Source organism: Chelonoidis abingdonii, chromosome 1 (genome assembly GCF_003597395.2).
Source record: "Chelonoidis abingdonii isolate Lonesome George chromosome 1, CheloAbing_2.0, whole genome shotgun sequence".
Lineage (NCBI taxonomy): Eukaryota > Metazoa > Chordata > Testudines > Testudinidae > Chelonoidis > Chelonoidis abingdonii.
The window spans coordinates 311131701-311156647 of record NC_133769.1 but is presented as its reverse complement, the minus strand read 5'-3'; the positions used below and the strand labels follow the sequence as shown (position 1 = coordinate 311156647).

The following is a 24947-nucleotide window of genomic DNA, read 5'->3' as shown; positions in this document are numbered from 1 at the left end:
AGTGTTACCTCGCACTCACTAATAAAGTGCTTTTCTGCCAACTTCCTTTAACACCTCCTACCAAAAATCAGTCTGGGAATTTGATTTGTATCAATTTAACCACAAATCATTAAAAGCCTGTGCTCCTAAATTTAACTGTGCCAAAACTGCATGCATTTCCAATACTGCTTCCATCCGCTTTATTCTGTGATGACAAATCTGGAGGCGGTAAAGGACTGTGGGGAAGCAGTGTCAGTTGCAGAGTTTCTAACCTAATTACCATTTAATCAGCCCCAGCAATATCAAAAGGAAGTGCAGAAACGTCAATCCATTTTCAACCACTGTGTCCCTGGGAGCTCAGAAGATCCCCTTAAGTTTGTACATTGGAAATGCAATATTTGGAACTCTAGCTCCTTCTTCTAGTCCTGTCCTCCTCTCCCCCCAAAAAAACCTAAAAAAACAGTTTGATCACAGTTCCAGACAGCAACCTGACCAGTCCAATATAGTCCCTGAGAAGCTTCCTCAATGGATGTTTCCAATCTGACAGAGATGAAATGGTAAATCTATTTGAGAATGATGGAGGTTAAACAAATAAAAAAATCAGTCCGGTGAAAGATTTGCTTACAATTATGTCTTGCCAGAGAGGGTGGGTTTAGCTTCCCCTGAATTATGAGAGAAGTCAGGGAAAAAGAAAGTCATTATTAAACTAGAGATGGAACTGAATCAAAACCACAAATCCAACAATCCCCAAACTTTGAGGAAGTTCTGATATGGTGAATGACTTTGCTTTTGGCCCCTGATTCTGTCTTGGGCCAGATCAGAAGCCTTGATCCAAATTAGATGTAAGCAGAGTCAGGATGAGCTGTACCCTGACATCTGGTGGTGAAGTATGGGAAGTGTGGAAAGAATGTCTGGAATGCGAAATCTCAAATATTTGCATAGGCACGCCTACCCCATCCCAGACTGCCGAGCTGTGGGACTGCTTTGTGACAGAAATGACTCAACCTCAGTTGGGTGGTACTTGCTAGACAAGGGACATGGGTTCCAAAACCCTGTGAATAGAGAGAGGTTGGGGACAGGTATTTGTGCCTGGTGGTGCAGGCTCCTTGTGGAGCTAGAAGCACCAGTTGCACCCCCTCCTCTCTCCACTGTGGAATGTCAGAGTTGATTTTTTATTCCCTTAAGACTCTAGATACAGGTTGCTGAGCTGAACTCACTTTGGGCTAATGGTGCACTAGCACTGGGCTCCCCTACTATGTGCTGAGATCACTAAGAGCTGAAATCACAAAAGAGCTGAAATTACTGAGCTGGGAGCACTGAGTACTGTGCTAACTAGTGGGGGAGCCTGAAGCTATACTGTGGAACAGAGCAGCTGGCGGAGTGGAGCAGTTTATGGGGATGGCTGGAGCGGACCACAGGACAGCTGGTGGAGTGGAGCGGCTGGCAGAGCGGAGTAGCTGTGGGGCGTGTGGAGCAGCCCACAGAGCGAGCGGAGCCGAGCAGTTTGCTGGGACAACTGGAGCAGCTCACGAGGCAGCTGGTGGAGCGGAGCAGTTTGTGAGGACGGCGGGAGGAGCAGAGTGGAGCGGCTGGTAAGGCGGAGCAGTTCGTGGAGAAGGCGGAAGCAGAACCCACGGAGAGGCGGGGCAGTTGGCCCTGGACCACGTAAGGTGCCCCTTTCACCCAGGCTGGGGGGAGGGACCTCTACAGATAGACTCTTGAATTCTGGGGTGGCATTGACCAGAGACTTTTGGGTTGTTGGACTTTGGAGTGATTGGACTTAAGACCCTAAGGGGGAAAGGACATTGCCAAATGTACTTGGGGGGGTGGTTATGGTTTGTGTTATAACTCTGTTTGTGGTGTTTCTCCAATGGGATGCCACATTGATTCCTTCCTTTATTAAAAAGATTTCGCTACACTCAGACTCCGTGCTTGCGAGAGGGGAAGTATTGCCTCCTAGAGGCACCCAGGAGGGTATGGTATGTAAGTGTCCCAGGTCACTGGGTGGGGGCTCAAGCCGGTTATGCCTTGTTTATTGAAACGGAACCCCTGGATACTGAACCTGGCCCTTGTTGCTGCCAACTCAGATGGGCAGAAGGGTTACATATAGAATCATAGAATAACAGGGTTGGAAGGGACTTCGGGAGGTCATCTAGTCCAACCTCCTGCTCAAAGCAGGACCAATCCCCAGACAAATCCCCCTGAACTTTCGGAAGGTTTGGATCTGGATCTACATTTGACATTTATGGGTTTGATCCATCTTTGTTTTAAACCTTTTGAGCTAATGCTGGTTCCCCCACTTCAGTTGCACAACAGGAAGCCCTGTTCTGTCACTACGTATGGCAAAGCCATAAAGCCAGTTCTGGCATTCAGCTATGTGAAGGGGAAGACAGACCAGCTTAGCCACTTGAACAGCGCAAAGGAGAAACAGCAGGGCCAAGGATCCGACTCTGTTTATTGGAGTGTGTGGGGGCAGGGTATTAACACTGATTTAGCTCAAACTTCTGACTAACACTAGAGGGAAAAGTTCTGTCTGTGAAGACGCTATTCAGGGCAAGAGCCCGGCTGACAGCTGGCAGGAAAGCAAACAGCCTGGTCTCAGCACTTCACCTAAAAAAACACCCCTGTTAATACTTAGCTAGCTGCAATAGCCAAGCACACCAGCCTTCAACTGAGGGCTGGGAAAATTTGCTCTCCAGACTGTCAGTGAAAACAAGTTTTGATATTTATATTTCTAAAATAGAAAAACAGAAGAAAATGAATGGCCCTTTCTTAAAGAAACTGCTCAACAAGCCTGTCAAGTTCTCTTTAAACACTCGAAAGCAGCAAAAAGGGGCAGATACATTTATTTTTCATTTTGAAGATCATCGTTAGCACACCCAAACAACACAGTGGTTTAATGTGAAATCCCCACACATAAAACTTGGAGCCCACCATCAGAAAAACAGTAGGTTGGTTCTGGAGCCACATACACAGGACCCCAAAGTAGCAGTCTATGGGGAAAACCAGTAGACTTGGCAGGTATGAAAGTGTTTATTGTTAAAGATAGTTCACCTATGAGCGCAGGCATTTCTGCTAACATTCCAGAGCTACTGCAACTTGTTTATTAAGAGTAACTCGGGGGGAGTTGTCACATGGTTCTGTTCTCAAGATGGGATTTGATTGCATTTTATTATAGTCGGAGACATTTCATGATATGGTCAAATGCATCATAACTAGAGTTGGTTGCAAAACGTTGAGTCTTTTCCCTATGGAATATGTTAACTTTTCATCAAAAAAATAAAAATTTGGCCAAACAGGTTTGGTTTTCAGGTTTTAGGTTTCTAACTAAAAGTTGACAATTTTCAAAAAGAAAGGACCTTGGGCTGTTGGTTGTGATTTAACCGCAAGATCACCTTTCCTCCTTATACCAGCTTCTCCTCTAGATTTGGGTCCCAATCAGCTGCTCTTCACCGAGGGGCTCATCTTGCTCAGGCCCTGGGAAACCTGAATGGTGAGGCTGGGGTATCTGTGTTTGATGTGCACTGGAATTAGACTTTTTCTGGGGGCACCACCTAATTCTTTTCTTTCTGTTTTTGTTTGTCTGCTTCGTAGCTGCCCCCTCAAGAGTTACTGGGGACTGTGTCTGTATTAATCACATGATCATTACTTTGGAGCGCCAGACAGAAATCATCACATTCCTTGTTCTTTTGTTCCCTGGAAAGGGCACCACCTTTCCAAAAGGCAAAACATCTGACTGCTCAGAGCAGTAGTACAATGAAGACAATGTGATGCCTATGATTGTGCCTTTGCATGGAAACTTGGCAAGAGCTGCACTGACAACAACTGGCTGGAGAGCCCTGAAGGGCAGATATTTGAATGGCTGTGCTCACAAGGACCAAACATGTTTTTAGTGGGTTTCATTTTGCTAACAATGGTGCTAATATTGCCAAAGCCACGGGTGACACTTTCTCAAGAATGTTTTTTACTGATTGCTTGAACTTGCTACTGAAGTGTGACAGTTTTTCATAAAACAATGGTGGGCACTATCAAGCCAAATATTAACTCTTCATATCTGCTCTATCAAGGCCTTTTGAATGTACCTGATTGGTAGGGAAAAAAATCTCTGCTAGTTGCCTGTCACAGAAGCCAGTGATGTCATCAAAAAGGAACAAAGTTTTCCATTGGTCCAGTCTCTGTCAGAAAAGAGGGATTTTAGTCTTCAGGCCTCCATTTATAATTTTTACATTTGCTAATTGCAGCTCCTTGGAAGAGTCTGTGTGGTGATGCATGTATAGGGTGTGGAACTCAGTACTGGAAGGCAGAAAGCTAAGACAATCATTTTATTTATTAAGGGCTTCTGAAGGCATAGCCTATATTAAAGGGGTGGTATGCCATTGCAATGCTCCAAGTGGAACACTGGAAGACAGTCTGCAGAATTCAGAGTAGCAGCCGTTAGTCGGTATCCGCAAAAAGAACAGGAGTATTTGTGGCACCTTAGTTAGTCTCTAAGGTGCCACAAGTACTCCTGTTCAGTCTGCAGAATGGGTCCTTGGCAGACACCCAGCTTGCTATGACCCACCCTACAGACAGCTGGCTAGCCAGCTCTGCTGCCAAGAGTGTTGGTGGGAGAAAGGATAGTCCCCTCTCTCTTCTATGTCTTCAACCCTTTAGTATGCCAAAGAAGTACGCAGAGCTCCTGTGCTCCCCTGAGCAAGGAAAGGAAGCTCTTTATTATTACACTGTTGCCAATTGTTGCATTTTTATCCTGAGTGTCACAATATTTTACTCAAAGGCCCAGCTCCTGATTACTTGAGAATCTCCACTTTACTTTTTTTTTAAAATATGGAAGTTTCCAGCCATCATAATTGAGGTGGAAGGGGAAAAAATGTGATCTCAAATCTCCAAGACCAGAAGGGAAATAAGAAGAACTTAAAATTTATTTAACCCCCGTTCCCCGCCCCCCCCCCAAAAAAACAAAAAACAAACAAAAAAACCCCTCATGGTTTCTAAGACTATCTCATGTTGTTCTGACTGACTGATTTTTTGAAAGCTTGAGCTATCTGGCACTCAGAGATTAACACACAAAGGATCATCAGATTAATTGTGGCAAATCCACTCTGCCTGTAGCAAGCCTGCAGTTGACCATGCAGATGAGCACTTCTGTGTTCAAGGTGAGGCTCTGTGAGCTCCAGCAGCTACAGTCAACAGTTTTGCATATGCAAATACTCACTGACATTTGCAAATATGAGTTTTTTGCATGTTCACCCATTGCTTCTTCCTATGAAAATGTAGCTTATAAATAGCTACATTCAGTTTTAATAATTTTTGACTCATCCCTAATGATACCTTCCAACATGCTGCCTCCTCATCATGTGAGCCCAAGGTTGGTATTATTATTAATTATTATTATTATTATTCCTTGGTATACCTAGGAACCATAATAATGGATCAGGCCCCATTGTGCGAGGCACTATACAAACAATGCAAACTGTCTCTCTGGGCATCTGAAAAGCAGAAATGGCTTTACAATGTGCCTGGGAATCAGTTTTTCACAATGAAGTTTTTTCATTTGTTTAAAAGTAGAGTGTGTTCAAAGCAATTCACTTTATCCTGCTCAAACTAATTCATGATGATTTGCAGAAGTTGTGAACCTGAGACCTAAAAGCCTTATGTGTAATCAAGTATTTTCCAGCTCTGGTTTAAAAGTATTTTCTTTTTGGAACAGAATTTTATTTAACAAGGCTCTGGTTTCATCACAACATTTTTTTCCAATGTGAACTTGTTTTCTGTTTAATTTTGATAACAAAGAAAGGAAATCTGCAGGAGACATATCACAATGGAAGTATCCTGAAACCTCTGGCCCATTTCACAGAAGCCACTAATAATAATAAATAATAATAATATTTCTATACTGCAGTTCACCTTAAGCATTTTTTAAAATTATTTTCTGATTTAGAGAAGCATAAACAAGCGCTCGCTCTAAGCTCAGAGCAGTCAGGCATAATTTAATGTCACCCCCCTCTATAAAAATTACAATGGCTTCCTCTTTCAGACCTAACATTTACATAACCAGCAGGCAAAACTGAACTGAGAACCTCTTCAACACTTCCTACTCCTTAAATACCCAGGAGAAAAGATGAGTGCCCAGATTGTAAACAGATCCTGGCTCTGGCAGACTAGGGTGCAGAGTGAATCCCAAAGGCATCGCTCCAGCTCTTGTACCTCAGTTGAGCATAGCTGCTGCAGTGTGGTACTGTGGGACACAGGGGGTTGTCTCCCAGGTAGCCACTTCTCAAATCGTTGAGGGCTGCACAGGGAAGGCAAACACCTTGGATTCCTCTCAGGAATTGCCAGGGAGCCCACTGCAGATTCTAGAACGCTGAGGTAATTTGCTTCCAGAGTGAAACTGCACTTAATAGTCTGGCTGCTTCAGTTTGCCAGTGGTCTCAGTGTACAGCCCCAGACAGAGCACATTATATTAATCCACACTTGTCTCAGGCAGAGAGGAAAAAAGTGCCATTGGTCACTGTCATTCCCTGAGCATTCAGAAGACCAGAATCTAATAACACACCTAGTGTGCACTCCTGCATTACAATCACAGTCTTTCAGCAATCACAGGCCTTCAGCTGGGGGCAGTGGCCTAAATTCTGGTACTCAGCCCCAACCAGCTTTCTTTCCTCCCTGGTCAGATCCACTATCAGCCAGCCCTCACCCAAGCCCCATGCTCATGAAGACACTGGAATATTCATTCCGATGCACAAGCCATGTCAGAAGTGAGAGACACTTAGACCTGAGTGTCATCAGCAAGCTGAACATATTGCACATCTCTTCACTAGCCCCTCCACCCCTCCGCCGCAGCAGTCTCATGTATACATTGAACAACAGGTGATAAAGTAGACCTCTGTGCTTGTACCCTTCGTGAGAGAGGCCTCAGGACAGAAGAGCACTTTCCCACTGCTCCTTTCTGGGTCCTCTCAGAACAAGGGGAATTGGCACCTATATATCAGATGGGTGCTAGGGCCTGCAGATGTTTCCACATGCTCTCATGGTCAAGGGTCTGAATGGCTGCTGACAGATCTAAACTAAATCAGCACTGTCATTCTGTCACCATCTGCAGAGAATATCATTGACTAAAGCAAATGGTATGGTTTCTACTCCACATTCAGGCCTAAAGCTGGCTCATGTCTCACAATGATTCTGAAATACTCTACAGTATAACTCCATTTGGCCACACCGTCCTCCACACACCTTGTTAGATAATTGCTAATATGCCTGCACTGCTGGACTTGTGAAATGTTAGAGGTTCAATATTTTCAAGAGGTCTTCTGAATGTTAACACATTTTTAGGACCAAGTCCAGCTACAGCAGATGGTAACATACCTGGACATCCATGCAACTGTGGTCATCAGCAGGTATCCTGCTAAACAGGCATGTGGCTGCTACTGTGAGCTGGTCACATCTGAAGCAGTTATGCATGAGAATCCATTCTGTTCATTGAGAAGGGCGATGATGGGTTGCTTCATCCTGTTGACATTGTTGCACTTGTATCAATTAGAATTCATGTGAAGTGTGTGCAAACCAGTAATTATTGAAGCAGTAAGATATAACGGTGACTGATATCTAAGCAACAACACATCACAGGGTGTGTTTTCATCAGTCCAAAAATAGTCAGAGAGACCATAGGTACTGGGCTAAAGGTTGTATAAAGCACTTGCCTTTTGTCTCCAAGAGATCTGAGTTAAAATCCTGTGTAAAAATAATACATACATAAAACTGAGCTTGTTGGTCTCATAATAGTCCTGCCATATTTGCCATATCACAGAACTGTGAGTGGTCCTACATGATATGGCCTGATCGTCAAGAAAACCCCATGCCTGGGATAGCAAGGGTGCTGAGCACAGTGTTGGGTTTTTTGAAAACGTGAACCTCAAGTATTAGTATTTCCCACAGTCATGTGGGAGCTCAGGAGTCATTTCTTAATCTCAGTCTGCTGCTCCGTGGGCTGATAGGAGCTTTCAGATTCAAGAAGGAAGGACTGGCTAGCATGAGTCAACAGTGATACTTTTGTCCATACCTCTGAACCCATCAAAAATCAAATGGAGACTGAGGACAAAAGACTTTGTGCAGGATTATGTGCATTAGCAACTTCATTATAAATCATTATCCCTGCAAGGAACTCTCAGGCGGGAAACAAATGGCCATCCTTGGGCAGCAATATCCAGGGATTGGTGTCCTTCAGAGCACCCTACCAGATGCATCTTCTTGTCTGGGCTGCTGGACAGGTTGGCACTTGATGTGGGAGGTTATTTATGGGGACAGAGGTTGGTGGGGAAGCCCTCCCTATGGCATTGTGTTGGGAGTGGAGTTTTGCTGGAGCTCTTCCTGGGAGTTTATTGCTGGGTTGTATTTTTTTTTTTTAAATATCAAAGGCACCCAGAGTAGCAGATGGGCATGACACAGTGTGGTGTTCTCCATTGCAATAAATAAAATAGTCTATTCATAATTCTGTATTCCCACTGAAAACAATTGAAAACCAAAAGGGAGCTCCCTATGTAAGGGGCACCTTGAGAATTTTGCCAGTGGCCACTTCAAGTGAGGGACTGATTGTCTCCAAAAGGAGGTCAAGCCTGTTCTCCAGAGCTGCCAGCAGCAGGTGTACAAACCGAATGGCCAGATTGAAATCAATGGGATTACTCCAGATTTACACCAGGGTAACTGAGCTAAAAATCTGGCCCTGCTAGGAGGCACCAATAAGAACAGACACAATCTCTTTCAGTGCCTGTAAAATAAAAACTAATAACCTCGTACTGCAGTCGTATAGTTACAAATGGAAACAATAATGGACACTGAATGGGTAAATATAACTAAGATAATCTTTAGGAAAAAAGACATGATTATACAGTGTAGTTAGTGAATCAGATTAGTTCCTAGAAAGAAGGGGATAAAATCGATTGACACAGCTACCTAATTATGCAGCTTTTGCTTTTCTTTTCAGAGAAGGTAATGAAAATGGCACCAGGAAAAGCTGCTTTAGTTTCTCTTAGAAATTAGAACTAACAAGGGGAACATGCTCTGATTATAGAGTATCAGCATCCCTTTTCCCGACATCTGAAATAAAAACACTTGCAGGAGATGAGCTGCCTGGACACTTTGCTGACTCAGCCAGCGTTGTTTGTTGGTTTGCAGGCGAGCCGATGAGGCTCATCAATCTGGCAGACTCTTGAGACTCAGCACATTATGTCTGACAAGGTGCACCATAACACTATAGTATCTGTCAGCAGCATTTCCCTGGGCACTTTCCATTCTAGCTGGGCTAATGCCAGTGCAATCATTTACATTGTTACATGCTGTTATATAGACACACACTCCCTTGCACATTGTGAAAGGCCAGAGCTGAGGCTCCGTAGCACGCTCCAGAGCATGACTAAGCATTAATTCACTGTAATATAAACAGGCAGGGGGCAGAAACTTGTTAGTCTTGTCAAATAGTTCTGAAAAGGAGAATATGGTTTGTTCTCTCTGCCCTGTGACCCACTCCCCTCCACACCAACACTGAGAACAAAGAGATAGTGACAAGCCTCAGAGTGATGCCTCTTGGTTGTCAGGGAATGAGGTGGGGGTGAAGGGGCATGTGTGACACTCATGTGAAGGCTCCTAGGCCTCACTGACAAATGCATATCTGGAAATCAGTCTGGCTCACCTGTGTGTTAGTATTGTTAAAACAGGTATTAGATTTATAGAGATGTGTTTAGTGTGTGGACTTTGTGAAATGCTTGTGAGTTGCTGCCTGCCTTAATCTCACTTACAGTATCTGGATTCCATGTTATAAGGTCATATTTAAGTATTTGCTCTGTAACCATAAAAGTGGTTGATCTGAAACTGGAAACCCCCACAGCCAGGAGGGAAGCATTACTAAGTGTGAATTAGGAGTTCACCAGTAAAGATGTCATCCCCTGTCCAACAAAAGAAGGCATACAGACCCCAGATGAACCATTGTGGAACATTAGTGGACAAAAGGCTTTGTTGATTTCTCCTTCAAACATCCATGGAGAGGGAACATGAACAAATTCTCATCCCCTCCCAGGTTGAACTTTGGAGGACAGCAATAAAAATCCCTGATGGATGTGTATCACTATAATGCTTGGAATTTGGAGAGGGGAATATTTCTAAGCATAAGCAAGCTGCTTAGTTTAGGCTAACCCTAAAGGACTTCTAGAGCTTGCATATTACAGCAGCTTCTCTTGTCTTTTGGAACCTAAGACTAACTAATTTGTGTGTGTATGTTTACCTGCTTTAACCTTGTAAATAACTCTCATTCCTTTTTCCTAGGTAGTAAACCTGTAGTTAGTTTATTACAGGATTGGCTTTAAGCCTTGTCTTTGGTGAGAGACCTAAGATAAATTGACTTGGGGTAAAGTTTCAGACTGGTAGCCGTTAGTTTGTATCAGCAAAAACAATGAGGAGTTCTTGTGACACCTGAGAGACTAACACATTTATTTGGGCCCAAATAAATGTGTTAGTCTCTCAGGTGCCACAAGGACTTCTCATTGTTTTGACCTGAGGTAAGTGACTGATCTTTTGGGCCTGGGAGTAACATTGTTGTGATTTTTGGTGTAAGGGACCATCTATCAGAATGGTAGGCTTGCCTGGGTGACAAGATAGACTGGAGTGCCCAAGGAGACTGTCTGTGACTCCATGTTAAGGCTGTTATAGTGCTTGAGGAGTTCACACTTGATACTTGGTTTGTGAAATCTAATTATAGAACATACATAGAGCATGATCTTGAGCTATTTGTGACAGTGTGTATATGGAGTTTTTCCTGCTCTGTACACTAGTGACAAATGTGATAGTTCCAGAGATCTCCCCAGACCAGTGCTCATGACCTAATGCACTGAAAGATCAAGTCAATGGTTAATGAAATATGTATATTTTTTCTTTTATATTTAACTAAAATTTCCCCAGTCCAACACGCTGTAGCTGAATGAGGAGACTCAGAGGGAACTGCATAGTTTCAACAAATTGGTTTGATGTTTTCTGGGTATTTGGGCTTTTCAGTAGGAAAGACTGAAAAAAAATTGCAACCCTCTCACAACTAGGGATATTGTTGTTAAATAAAAACAGGAATCAAGTGCTACCTGAGTAAAAGCTTGTGCAATCTGTGTTTGATTTGGGATGTAAAGTGTACAGCACTGAAAAGGAACTACTCTGCCTTCTGAAAGCTAGGGTGGGAAACAGTGTAATAGTATTGGTTGGCCTCTTCATTCTAAATATAGAATTTGGTGCTGGTGAAAGGGCCCCAGTTGATAGGAATGTAAAGTGAAGTTCTCTATTCATCAACACAATGGGTAAAGTCTGGACTGGGCAGTGAAAAGCTTCCTTCACTTTGCTCTGCCAGTCTACCTCAGCCCTGCCTTGAAAAGACCATCTCTAGGGGGTCAGAGGGTAGGTTAGGCCCTGTTCCTATTGAAATTAATGACAACCTTCTCACTGACTTCATTTGTGGAGGATCAGGTTCTTTTGCCACAAATTTTGCTCTCAGTGCATTGTAAATTCAAACTCCATGAAAACTAACATGCCATTTTCACTGGTGCGCTCCAGTTGCTTTGCACCATTGTAGCAGTACAAAACAGCTATGAACTAAGCTCAACTGGATAGCTAAGCTGAATTTTCAGGTATTTTATGTTACAGGCAGCCAGGGCATACCACTGAACCTAGCCAAATGGACTAACTGATGATTTACACTAGCATAACTGAGAGCGAGATTTGACCCTGTGGGCCTAATTTCCCAAGGGTGTTCCCTTTGGCCAGCCTTTTATACCTGTGTAAGACATTCCCTTGGAATACTCAAGCCACTGGGTGCTCAGATAACTTGGATGTGACCATTTACCAACTTGGAAAATCCCCATGGCATTCAACTAGCATCTGAGCCCCCAAAGAGGTCAAAAAATTATTTGCACCTTCCCAAGCCTTTGAAAAGCCTGACCTTGCTGTGCTGGGGCTGTGGGTAAAGTGGTCAGTTACTGTATGCCATTTTTGCACTTGATTTTCACAGTCAAAAAAAATCTATATTCACAAAGAAAACACTAGGTAGGGGAAGTGCATCCATCATTGCTCTTATCTCCTCTGCGAGTGACATTTCCATAGGATCCAGAACTCAGGCAAATAAGGTAATGCTGCAACAATGGAAATCCTGGCTAAGGTTCAGGGAGGTTCTTCTGCTGATGTCCTTACTCACAATCAAATTTGCAAGAGTTAAATACAATGGTCAGATTTTTGCCTTTTTACAAATATGCTGTAGCTTTGCTCCATTTCCTCTCTCACTTACTGCTGTTTGGTTGGTGAGAAGATAGCTTTCAGAGTATCAGCTCCCACCTTGCAGTCTGATCAAAGCATATCCCCTGGTTTTTAAAAGAAATGGAGGTAGGTCTTTTGTCCAGGAACAGTTTATTTTCATTGGAATGGTTCTGCCTATTGTAACCCAGGCGCACCCCAGTGTTCCGAAGCTTTGCCAGTTCTGGTTTCCTTGACATTATTGTAGCAGACAAGGCTGAGCACAGCTGTCTGGTGCCTGCAATCCTTAGGAGCCCTGCAGGACCTGAACAAGTCAAATAAACTGAACTTAGACATAATCGGGCCTAGGGTTTCTTCAGCCAAATCCAGTGTAAATAGGCAAGAATCAAAGTAGATACAATGGGTCAAATTAATCCCCTGTGTACCTCTGTTAACTTCAGTGAAGTTATTATCAGGAATGAATTTGCTGCAGTTTGTCCTCTAAATGAATCCAAATAGTAGGGGCAGGCTAAGTAAACCAGAACCTAAGGCTCAGCCCTCAGATTTGTTTTATCTTAATATATTTGAGTTATGGTTTTTAAAATAACCAAAACTCAAGAAATGAATACAATTGACCTCAGTCCCCTGGAGCACTGCAAGGAAGAGTTGGCAGTAGTGGTAACATACATTGAATAATCCAGTTCATATTTCATTTGGTGTGTGTTTGTTAGCCCACTGAGCTGGGAGTGACATAAAAACATAGTTGGACAACGTATGCCAAAGCACTTGGAACTGCTCAAAAAGCACACAAACGTTTCATGCAATTCTTTCTTGAGAGAGGGGGGATAGAGATCAGTGTGGTAGGTCTTTTTTTTAATTGGAAGAACATTTTGATAAATTACCAAGTTTTAGAGACAAGTGGATCCAGAGCAGCTGGGTCAAGAGCTAGAAGTGCATTCCAGATGCCTACAGCTGTCCTGGCTGTGCATAAGAGAGAGACATGTGGAAAGATCTGATGCAGGATGTTTAGAACCCTGAAGCCAGGGTGCTACCACAGCCTGCCTAGTGTTTAAAGACTATGGACTGATTTTTCCTTTGTGTAAGCTCCGTGGGTGAGGAACCGTGTTTTTGTTCTGTGTTTGTACAGCCCCTAACACAATGGAGTCCTCGTCCATGACTAGCGCTCCCAAACATGACCATAATACAAATAAATAATAATAGTAGTCATTGTGCTAAAATCTTATCAAAATTCTCTACGCACATCCATGGTAGTATTTTGCACCATCTTTGCAAAGGCGTAAATGACTGCACAACATGCAAGTAATGGTGAAGTAGGTTCTCGGGCTCCCAGTTGTATTTTCTCTCACAGTGAAGGTGCATTCTCAAAGGTTCATGAGATGACATATCATGTGGTATCAGTAAATGTTCTGCTGTTGAGTCAGATTCTGCTCCCAGTTGCACTGATACAAATTGTGAATAACTTCACTGGGACAGATTCATCACTATGCTCTGGCTGCTTTGTGCCTTTGCATCAAAGGTTCTTACCCCAAAAGTCCCTCCCTAGTTGGAGCAACTGGATTACATGCATGAGCGTTGTGCACTGTACGGACAGCAAAATATGATTCAGTGATTTTGCTTCCTTTACCACAGGAGGCAACATCCTCCCTTGTACCTGAGCTTCCAAGTGCTTGATATGCCAATTAGAAGCATTATGGAAATAGTACGCTTACCCTGAGTGAGAGGCGAAGGAATCAGATTCAGGAGAGCACTGCAACTGCAGCTGCATATCAGGAAATGACATTAAAAGAAGACAAATGGTGAATCGGGGAAGCTTAGGAAACCTTCCAATCAGCAAGTTCTTATTTTATTGTCAAGTTTACCGGCTTATAATCAATCACTCAGACATGATTATTTAATGACACTGGAGAACCCTAACATTAAATATAATACTTGAATAGTGTTTGGGTGCTTACAAAACATGGACATGTCTGACTATTTAGAGTACATGTGGTGGTTTGCATAACAAACATTTCATCTCTCACGCAGCCTTTCTCCTGTGTCCTCTCTCTAACTTTTTAAAATGAATGTGCCATATGAGAGGAAAGTCCGGGTGACACAAATACTTTTGTCAATATATAGTCACAAAAATATTAGTGCTGGCAGTGTGCATACTACCTCCTTGAAAGCTCTCTGATGGCTTGCGAGTTTCTCAGTCAGGGAGTAGAAACAACACCATGTGATTTAAGTGGCCAATAACATGGTATGACTAGCAAATTACAAACAATGAGTACGCAAAGCAATAATCATAGGAAACAACTGGCAAGAAATCCACACAATAAAATATGTTTGCACAAACCACTTGGCAAATAATAGTGAATAATACAAAAAGGATGGGCTAAATTCCTCAGCAAAACTGTACCCTGCATATAGTTCTCACCAACCTCTAGTCGTAAACAACATTGCAGCCTGGTTCTGGTCTCTCTCTCTCTCTCACACACACACACGTCCCAGATAAAAATCATATTCATAGTGAATATTGCAGTTTCTTTTGACAATTCATGTCTGCTTTTATTGTCATTCTACTCACCTTCCAGAGTGTTTATTAGAAAATACCACAGCTACTCTTTGAAGGGATGTTTCTTGAAAAGTGCTTTTTTTGTTAAAACGTATAAATAAACACGTACTTCTAAAGTATATATCTATATTATAGTGGGCACTTGAGGTTTATTTTCCCAAGACTGATCGTGTGCCCATATAAAGTCTACCTCAATAACTGCCAGCTGTTTATTATTATTTTTTTTAAATAAATGCTGTTCCCTTGCTGGAAACTCAGCAGGAATATTACACTCAAAGGCATGCTCTCTTGTGTAGGAAGGGATCCATGTTTGCTCAGCTGTGGCGAGAAAAATCCAACTGTAAAAAATTTTCTGCTATGGCCAAATAAAATTATTTAACAAATATAATGGACCACATTCATCACCCCTGTAACACCACTGAAGCTAATGCAGTTCCACCTTCTTGTACCGAGGCTGAACTTTTTCCTGTACATTAATATAAATAAATAGAGCATACACAGTTAGTCTAGATAGGCTGAAATTACAAAAGCTATCAATCCTCATGCTTCAGGGCATAATCTGATTACCAGATGAGGTCAGCTATAAATTTCCCTTACTGGTATAATATTGCATAATTAGATTCATTATGGGCATTTTATGCCTTTCTCCAAAGCATCCGGCATTAGCCACTAGATGGACCATTGCTCTGTTCTGCTATAGCAATTCCTATGTTTCTAATCCACAAAGCAGTTGGCAATGGACAGCACGGTTCCTGTTTTATGCATCACTCAGGCAGCCAGGCACCAGATGGAACTCGGCCTATATCCCAGCTCTTTCACAAAAGGCTGCTGCTACCTGCAGATGGAGCTTCAGTCTGGATGCAGGGGAGGAGAAGAGGAGGAGAAGCTTTTCTGCCACAATGAGAAAGTCTCTGGAATAATTTCCTTTATAGTGGCATAAATGGAAAGGCATCATTTAACCTGTAACTCAAGCAATAGCAATGCATAACGGCTTTAAAGCATGAAACTGAAGTCTATAGACTAGAGTAGATATTCCCAAACTGGTCTGGGGATGATTGATGGGTGGAAGGGAACTGGCCAGTCATATGGTATGGTCTCTTCTTTTTTCCCACTGAAGAGAAACAGAACAGATGGGGGAGGGGAAAATGAAATGAAGAGTAAAAGTAGATTATGTGATCAACTGTATTCAATGTACAAAAGACAGCAAAATTACATAACTATTTCCTGAATATCACTTTTCCATGTAAACAAATGTTGCATTTGTTCAGGGATATTATGTGATCACCAATGGGAGTGAAGAGGGGTGGGGGGATGCCAGACAATTGTGAACTGGGCGGGAATGACTGCACAAGATAATGTCACTTTTAAGAGGTGGGCTGGAAAAATGAGACTGTTGTCCCCTATCTTGTTGAGTCAGAGTTCTAGGTTTATGGCCTATTCTGCACCTTTTGCCATCTCATTGTGAAGATATCCCAGTTCAACAATACACAGACTTGACATGGCACAACGCTGTTCTTTTGGCTGCTTGCCTGGAAAGCGGGAGACTTTTGGACCGCGTGCCTCCCAGTGACCTGGCCCAGTGAACTGATCTGTACTTTCACTCTGTCTGAAGCAGTGACAGCTACCAAGCAGTGTCCTGCCACCTCCTTATATGGAAAATACTAGTTTTAGGTCAGGGATAAAACTAGTTGCTGGGATTCACCTTCACATTAAGACCCCTTTATACCATGTTGGTGGAGTAGGGGCTGTGAAGGGTCCTTAGTGTACATGAGAATCACCCCCTGCCCCAGTGAGCTTAGCAAGTGGAATGTGGGCGTTACTCATTAAAAAGAAGTTCTTGGTAGATAAACATATCGGTCATGAGTCATTTTTACAGGCCACCTCCACTAACATTGAAATAAATATTTGTTTGGAATCCATTTGTTGCTTCTGTTTATCCATGAAGAGGAACTCAGTTCCCAGTAGTTCTTCTGCCACACCTTATGTCAATTGCCACCTATGGAAGTTAGAACCATGCTGTTGGAGTACCTCTGATTTCCCTCAGAAATAAAGCTGGCATCTCTGGGTGGTTTTGTGGAATTACCTTTCAGAGCCTAATTCTCATCTACACTAACTCCACTTTGTGACATTCTGGCAGTTGAAAGGGGTCTTTGACTCACATCCACTAGAAAAGCTGTATAAAGTGGCCCTTGTATAAATGAGAATCAGACTTAAGACTTTAGTGTCATTTTTACTAGCATATCCTAGAAGTCGCAGATGAAAACGAGGGAGAAAGGCATTAGCCTTAACACAAGATGCTCATTTTGAAATTGTTTCTCGGGGTCCCAATTTCCTCTAGTGTGGCATAAGGACATTCAGGAAGTTCATGCCAGCATAACTGGAATGCTTTGGATGGAAGGAGCAGCAAGAAATGTTCATCATGGGGCAATTTCTGCCTTTGCTCTGCGTGTGCACGGGACCGAACATGCAGCTAGCCCAGTGTAGTTTCCCCTGAATGGGGTGACAAGGAGTTAGGAGGATACACACCTTCTGTAAAGCACAAAACTCAAATCCAGAGAGGCTTTCTGCTTGCTGTCATGTAAGTGGATTTCAGGATGGAAGTCTCAAAATCTGCCACTATGCAAAGCACCAATAAGGAAGAAGAGGCAGGGGGAGGCAGTGAAAGGGTTGCATAGCCATGGGGCTGGATTTGTAGCTACAAAGCTATTCTGTGGCCTGGGGAAAGATTTTACAGCTCCATGCGTTTGTGAAGCTCTCCACCCCTGGTGAGAGGGTAGGGGTTTACGAGCACAAGTTATGCTGCCACCACACTCTCTCTGTGACAAATCTTAAGCAGGAGAAATAAGAAGTGACTCACAGGATTTCATTGTATTGTTTGTACTGAATTTGGTTCCCATGAAAGGTGCCAGATCAACAGCTCTGGAGACTCAAGGCTTATATTTCTCCAGAGGAAAAGTACAGCAGAGTGTTGGAAGTGCTGGCTTGCCCCATATTGTCCTCGCAGCGGGCCTTCATCTGAATGGAAAGGGGACCACCTATAAGGAGACAGAAGTCTCCATTTCCATGAACTCACAGCAGAAACTGTAGCACTTCATCGAATTTCTGATTTAAAGCATGAGCCATTTTCCAAACGCTCTCTTGTCAGGCATATAAAAAGAATTTAAATGTGACTTTTTTAAAAAATAAAATAAAATGTAGTTTAAAAAATGATTCAGGATCCATCCAACCTTTAGATGTGGGTTAAAAAAAATCAACACATTTGTAACTCTGCTCCTGGTGAGGTGTAAATTTCCCACCCACATTCCACATCACAGACAGGAAGCCAGCTGGTTGAAACGGCCATGTATTTACTGTCACCTTTGTACAATTATCATGGTGGTTTAGTTTTTTCACAGAGCTAACTGTGACTGGTCCAATTTTTAATTCTGCCTTTGCCTTTTTATGTTTCAGATCAACTATGCATTTCATCCATCTCTTGCCCACCAGCAATCATGAAATATGAGACGTTGTGGGAAAGCAGAGTCGCAGAAAGAGTTTCTTGTTCCAGACTCCCCAGCCCAGCTGCTCTCTGGGCAGCTTTTGTGATGCTAGGGACAGTAAACATCAGCCTTAAAAAAATCAGACAGTTTGGGCATTTTGGCTTCCAGCCATTGGACAGCTTCTTCTTATTACTGACGCATGGCTATGAAAATAAAAGGGCCCTTTAGTGCTAATATCTTTGGAAGCTGCTATGTGATATATCTGGAATCAGTCCAGGATATTCCTACCTGCTCTGCATCCTATGCTATAAGCAATCACAGCAGTTCTCTTCTTCCTCTATGCCTCAATCTACACCAATTTTAATCAATTTTAATTTCTCCTTCCATTAAATTGGCCTGTCCAACCAGACTCACAAATAATGCAACAACATTGAGTTTCTGGAGCCCTGTATTGATCGGAGTAACTAGATATATCTCTTCACAGCTGGAGTGGTGGATATGACACAAGTATTTTTTCTTAACTGCAATACAGGGAATTAATTTATTTATATATATTTCATTTACAGAAATGCCACACACCAGACTTTCACCCTGTCAGTTTGCATAACAGGATCAGAAGTGGCAGGGAGAAGGCAACGCTCATTTCTGAGCATTTTTCATTTGTTTTTTTCCTCAAGTAACTTAGTTAAAGACTTATCAGATTTTAACTGTCAATGTGCCAAATTCATCCCTGGAGTAACTATTGACTTCCTTGGGCTGACAGAAGGAATGAATTTCTTACCTGCCTCACAACTCCTGCTCAGTTTCCACTTCTATATTCTATCCTTAGCCTCCACGTTTTTAGTTCTTCTCTGAGATCTTATGTTAATTCTCTCATTTGTGCTCAGCGCTACACTTCAGGAATCCAAAGACTGGCAGAAAAATGCAACCTTGGCATTACTGGAATATTGCCATGCCAATGAATGTCATGCAAGGAGCTCAGATACCCTGATAATGGGTGTGGTATAAGAACCTGAACAGAACATCATGAATAGACTGTACTACAGATATGCTGCGGATAGCAGGCATATTTCTAAGTGCAGGGCTGGCTCTAACTTTTTTGCTGCCCCAAGCAAACAAACAAAAAAAGGCGCTGCCTTGCCACAACAACCCCACCGAATGCCACCCTGCCTCGAAAAAAAAAAACCCTGAGTGCCACCCCACCCAACCAAAAAAACCAAAATAACCCCGAGCACCGCCCTGCTGTAACAACCCCCCCGAGTGCTGCCCCATTAAAACAAAACCACCACCCCCAAGCGCTGCCCCACCAAAACAAAAAAAACCCCTGAGCGCTGCCCCACCCCACCAAAAAAAAACCCAACCCCAAGCATCACCCCGCCCCACCAAACCAAAAAAAAAACCCTGAGCACCGCCCTGTTGAAACAAAAAACAATCCCAAGGGCTGCCCCGCCATAACAACCTCCCTCGAACGCGGCCCCGCCAGAACAAAAACAACCCGCCCCTCGGGTGCTGCCCCACTGAAACAAAAAAAAACCCCCAATCGCTGCCCCACCCCACCAAAAAAAAACCCAACCCCAAGCATCACCCCGCCCCACCAAACCAAAAAAAAAACCCTGAGCACCGCCCTGTTGAAACAAAAAACAATCCCAAGGGCTGCCCCGCCATAACAACCTCCCTCGAACGCGGCCCCGCCAGAACAAAAACAACCCGCCCCTCGGGTGCTGCCCCACTGAAACAAAAAAAACCACTAGTGCCACTCCGCGAAAAAAGAAAAAAAAACCCAAGAGCTGCCTCGCCACCCCAAGATTGGCCACCCCTTACAAGGTGCTGTCCCAAGCATGTGCTTGGTTGGCTGGTGCCTGGAGCGGCCCTGTCTAAGTGAGTGTTCTTAGTGGACATACCTGCAGTATTCTGAACATATTTTTAATGATAAAGGATTAAATTCACCCCTGTGCAAGGGTCTAGCAGAAGTTAAGTAGGATTTCAGTGGTGTTAAAGTGGAGATCTAGATTTGATTCCTGACCCTGCCACAGACTTCCTATGGGGCCTTCGGCAAGTCACTTAATCTCCCTGTGCCTTTGATTCCCAGCTGGAGGATAATAAGACTTTGTTTCACCCACCTTTTGGCTGAAATGCATATTGTAAGTTCTCCAGGGCAGAAGCTGTCTCCTATTGTTGTACAGTGCTTTGTACAAGGGGCGCTGGTGTCATTTGGGGCTCTATGTGCTACAGTACCAAAAATAATAATTAATATGAACCACCTGACTAATTTAAAACGTCAAGTCTTACTTCATCTGCTACACGTTGTTGTGATGAAAGATATTATCAGATTCCATAACCACACCAAATAGCTTTCTGGCTCTGGTGTACAGTGGAGGTAAAGCATACTGACTGAAGTGCTCCAGTCCTTTCTAGGAGAGCAAAATGTAGCATCCACTATCTGGCTTACATCAACAGAATAGTTCATGCATGTATGGAAGGTTTCTGTATGTACAGTAGCAAAGGAATAGACCAGTTTTCTGTGATCAGGATTTCTCTGCCAGAACAGTTATTCTTGCGTCTTCCCACGCCTTAGGAACACATCTATGAGAGCAGTACAGTGAGTCTATCCATGGAATAATCATCTGTTGGAGTTAAAGGCCTGTCAAGACTAATGGAAGCCATGCACAGAATGTTAAGTAGAGTTCTGTACAACTGATCAAGGACTATCTGACCAGTCCGGTCCTCCGTCTGTTTCCCAAAAATGGCCTGGACAGTTCTTCCTCTCTGCCACTGACCTGTTCTACAATAACAGTGTTACATGTGCCAAAAGTCCCCTTGCAAAGTTGGAACAACAGTTAAGTAGGCCCTCAGCTGAGCTCGTCTGGAGTTGTTCCTCCACAGTGATCCTTTCTTATTACATTTGCTATTGTCCAGTTTTTAAAAAATGGCTTTGGAGGGAGTGGGATTATTCAGCCTGTAGTCAGGAAAGGGGTGGCTCAAGCTACTCTAGAGCTTCCCTTTCCATTTCCCCAAATACGAGGTCATCAAGAAGGCAAAGAAGATTCATGGAATGTTATGCACTGAAAATAAAGTTATTAGCATGCAGTCAGAGCATGATGTGCTTGGTATTCCTTACAAAGCCATTGTATAGCCTTTCCATTGCGTATTCTTGTCTTCCTTGGAAACTTGGACTGTGTAAAACCTAATGCTACTTAAATATATCACGCATTATGTTTCTCGGACTAAAGTACATTGAACTAAATGAAATTCAGTTTAAATTACAAGGCCCTGTTGTGAAGTTCAGATCTGGGTCCAAATCTGAACTGCCCTGGGACTGTCCAGCTCTAGCTAGCTATTTAGCCCAGTATATTTTATACCACCTTTAATTATGGTTGATCTGAGTTTGGGTTCTGGCCCATAGCTACTTATATTAGACCTGATCCAAGATTCATTAAAAATCAATGAAAGTCTTTCCATCAGCTTCAGTGGGCTTTGGATCAGGTCCAATGTTAGCAATTAGAATTTATCATAAATGTATACTTTTGAATCTATCCTCTCCAGAATATCCATAATTAAGATTTAAAAACATATATCACCAACTGCTGAAGTTTCAGATCCATCACTAATCCCTCTTGTCTTCCAAGATTTGCTGTGATTTTTGTTAAGGTGTTTGAGAAACTCATCTGACTGGCTTCCTTTCCTTTTGCCTATATTTTATAAACATACCCTTTAGTTTACCCCCCAGTGTAGTTTGTTGCCAGAGTAATCTGCTTGTCCTGAATTATTAATTCTGATACATGTACAGAATACCAATATTCTGATACTTGTCCAGAATCTAAATGGAGCTTAGTCAAATCTAATGCTTTGAGTACTGAGTTAGCCCTTTTTTTTTTTTTTTTTTGGCAACTTGGAGACAAAAGATTAAGTACTGGTTGGGCAATTACAACGGGAAGATTAATGGCACTGCTTTAAAATGTGTGTCCCTTCCCTGAACATCACATCCTAGTTCAGGAGTCGGCAACCTCTGGCATGTGGCTCGCCAGGTAAGCTCCGTGGTGGGCCATGCCAGTTTGTTTACCTGCCACATCGGCAGGTTCGGCCAATTGCGGTTCCCACTGACCACAGTTCGCCATCCCAGGCCAATGGGGGTGGTAGGAAGCTGCGGCCAGCACATCCCTCATCCCGCCCCACTTTCCACAGCCCCTATTGGCCTGAGACAATGAACTGTGACCAGTGGGAGCCGTGATCAGTCGAACCTGCCGATGCGGCAGGTAAACAAACTGGCCCAGCCCACCAGAGTGCTTACCATGGCGAGCCGCGTGCCAGAGGTTGCTGACCCCTGTCCTAGTTCTTCATGGTAAGGAAAGAAATTGTATGACTCACCAGCAGCTTCTCAAAGTTAGAATTTCTTTAAAAAATGAAGAATATAGTTGATCTTATCTCCTGCAGCCAGGATTTTAATTCTCTAAAGGGGGTCTGAAACAATGTATAAACTATTGCTATTCACACAGAATCATAGAATCATAGGACTAGAAGAGACCTCAATAGGTCATCTAGTCCAGTCCCATGCACTTATGGCAGGACTAAGTATTACCTAGACCATCCCTGACAGGTGTTTGTCTAACCTGCACTTAAAGATCTCCAATGATGGAGATACCACAACCTCCCTAGGCAATTTATTCCAGTGTTTATCCACTCTGACAGTTAGGAAGATTTTCCTAATGTCCATCCTAAACCTCTCTTGCTGCAATTTAAGGCCATTGCTTCCTGTCCTATCCTCAGAGGTTAAGAAAAACAATTTTTCTCCCTTCTCCTTGTAACAACCTTTTATATACTTGAAAACTGTTATCATGTCCCCTCTCAGTCTTCTCTTCTCCAGACTAAACAAACACAATTTTTTCAATTTTCCTTCATAGGCTATGTTTTCTAGCTTTAATCATTTTTGTTGCTCTTCTCTGGACTTTCTCCAATTTGTCCACATCTTTCCTGAAATGTGGCACCCAGAACTGGACACAATACTCCAGTTGAGGCCTAATCAGTGTGCAGAGTAGAGCAGGAAGAATTACTTCTCGTCATGTCTTGCTTACAACACTCCTGCTAATACATCCCAGAATGATGTTTTTTTTTTTGCAACAGTGTTACACTGTTGACTCATATTTAGCTTGTGTGATCCACTATGACCCCCAGATCCCTTTCTGCAGTACTCCTTCCTAGGCAGTCATTTCCCATTTTGTATGTGTGCAACTGATTGTTCCTTCCTAAGTGGAGTACTTTGCATTTGTCCTTATTGAATTTCATCCTATTTACTTCAGACCATTTCTCCAGTTTGTCCAGATCATTTTGAATTTTATCCTATCCTCCAAAGCACTTGCAACCCCTCCCAGCTTGGTATCATCTGCAAACTTTATAAGTGTACTCTCTATGCCATTATCTAAATCATTGATGAAGATATTGAACAGAACTGGACCCAGAACTGATCCCTGCAGGACCCACTTGTTATGCCCTTCCAGCATGACTGTGAACCACTGATAACTACTCTGGGAATGGTTTTCCAACCAGTTATGCACCCACCTATAGTAGCTCCATCTAGGTTGCATTTCCCTAGTTTGTTTATGAGAAGGTCATGCGAGACAGTATCAAAAGCTTTACTAAAGTCAAGATATACCACATCTACCACTTCCCCCCTATCCACAAGGCTTGTTACCCTGTCAAAGAAAGCTATCAGGTTGGTTTGACACATGATTTGTTCTTGACAAATCCATGTGATTGTTACTTATCACCTTATTATCTTCTAGATGTTTGAAAATTGATTGCTTAATTATTTGCTCCATTATCTTTTCAGTTACAGAAGTTAAGCTGACTGGTCTGTAATTCCTTGGGTTCTCCTTATTTTGGTTTTTATAGATTGGCACAATATTTGCCCTTTTCCAGTCATCTGGAATCTCTCCCGTCTTCCATGACTTTTCAAAGATAATTGCTAACGGCTCAGATATCTCCTCAGTCAGCTCCTTGAGTATTCTAGGGATGCATTTCATCAGACCTTGGTGACTTAAAGACATCTACTTTGTCTAAGTAATTTTTAATTTGTTCTTCCCTATTTTCCCCTCTTCGGTTCCTACATCATTTTCATCGTCATTCACTATGTTAGACGTCCAATCACCACCAACCTTCTTGTTGAAAACCAAAACAAAGAAGTCATTAAGCACCTCTGCCATTTCCACATTTTCTTTTGTTATTTTTCCCTCTCATTGAGTAACGGGCCTACTGTGTCCTTGGTCTTCTTCTTGCTTCTAATGTATTTGTAGAATGTTTTCTTGTTACCCTTTATGTCTCCAGCTAGTTTGATCTCATTTTGTGCCTTGGCCATTCTAATTTTGTCCCTACATACTTGTGTTATTTGTTTATATTCATCCTTTGTAATCTGACCTAGTTTCCACATTTTGTAGGACTCTTTTTTTGATTTTTAGATTGCTGAATATCTCATGGTTAAGCCAGAGTGATCTCTTGCCATACATCCTATCTTTCCTGAGCAGTGGGATAGTTTGCTCTTGTGCCCTTAATCATGTCTCTTTGAAGAACTGCCTGTCTTTAATTGTTTTGACCCTTAGACTTGCTTCCCATGGGATCTTACCTACCAACTCCTGGAGTTTGCTAAAGTCTGCCTTCTTGGAATCCATTGT

The 24947-nt window shown here is 42.8% G+C and overlaps 1 long non-coding RNA gene across 1 annotated transcript in view; it reads right to left on the bottom strand.

The window, feature by feature from the left end:
* Window positions 1-24947, bottom strand: part of LOC116825619 (uncharacterized) — a 62360-nt gene that overhangs the window by 26699 nt on the left and 10714 nt on the right. The window contains exon 2 of the long non-coding RNA XR_012655019.1: window positions 7342-7485. This is a non-coding gene — a long non-coding RNA (uncharacterized LOC116825619). The remainder of the gene's footprint in view (window positions 1-7341; window positions 7486-24947) is intronic.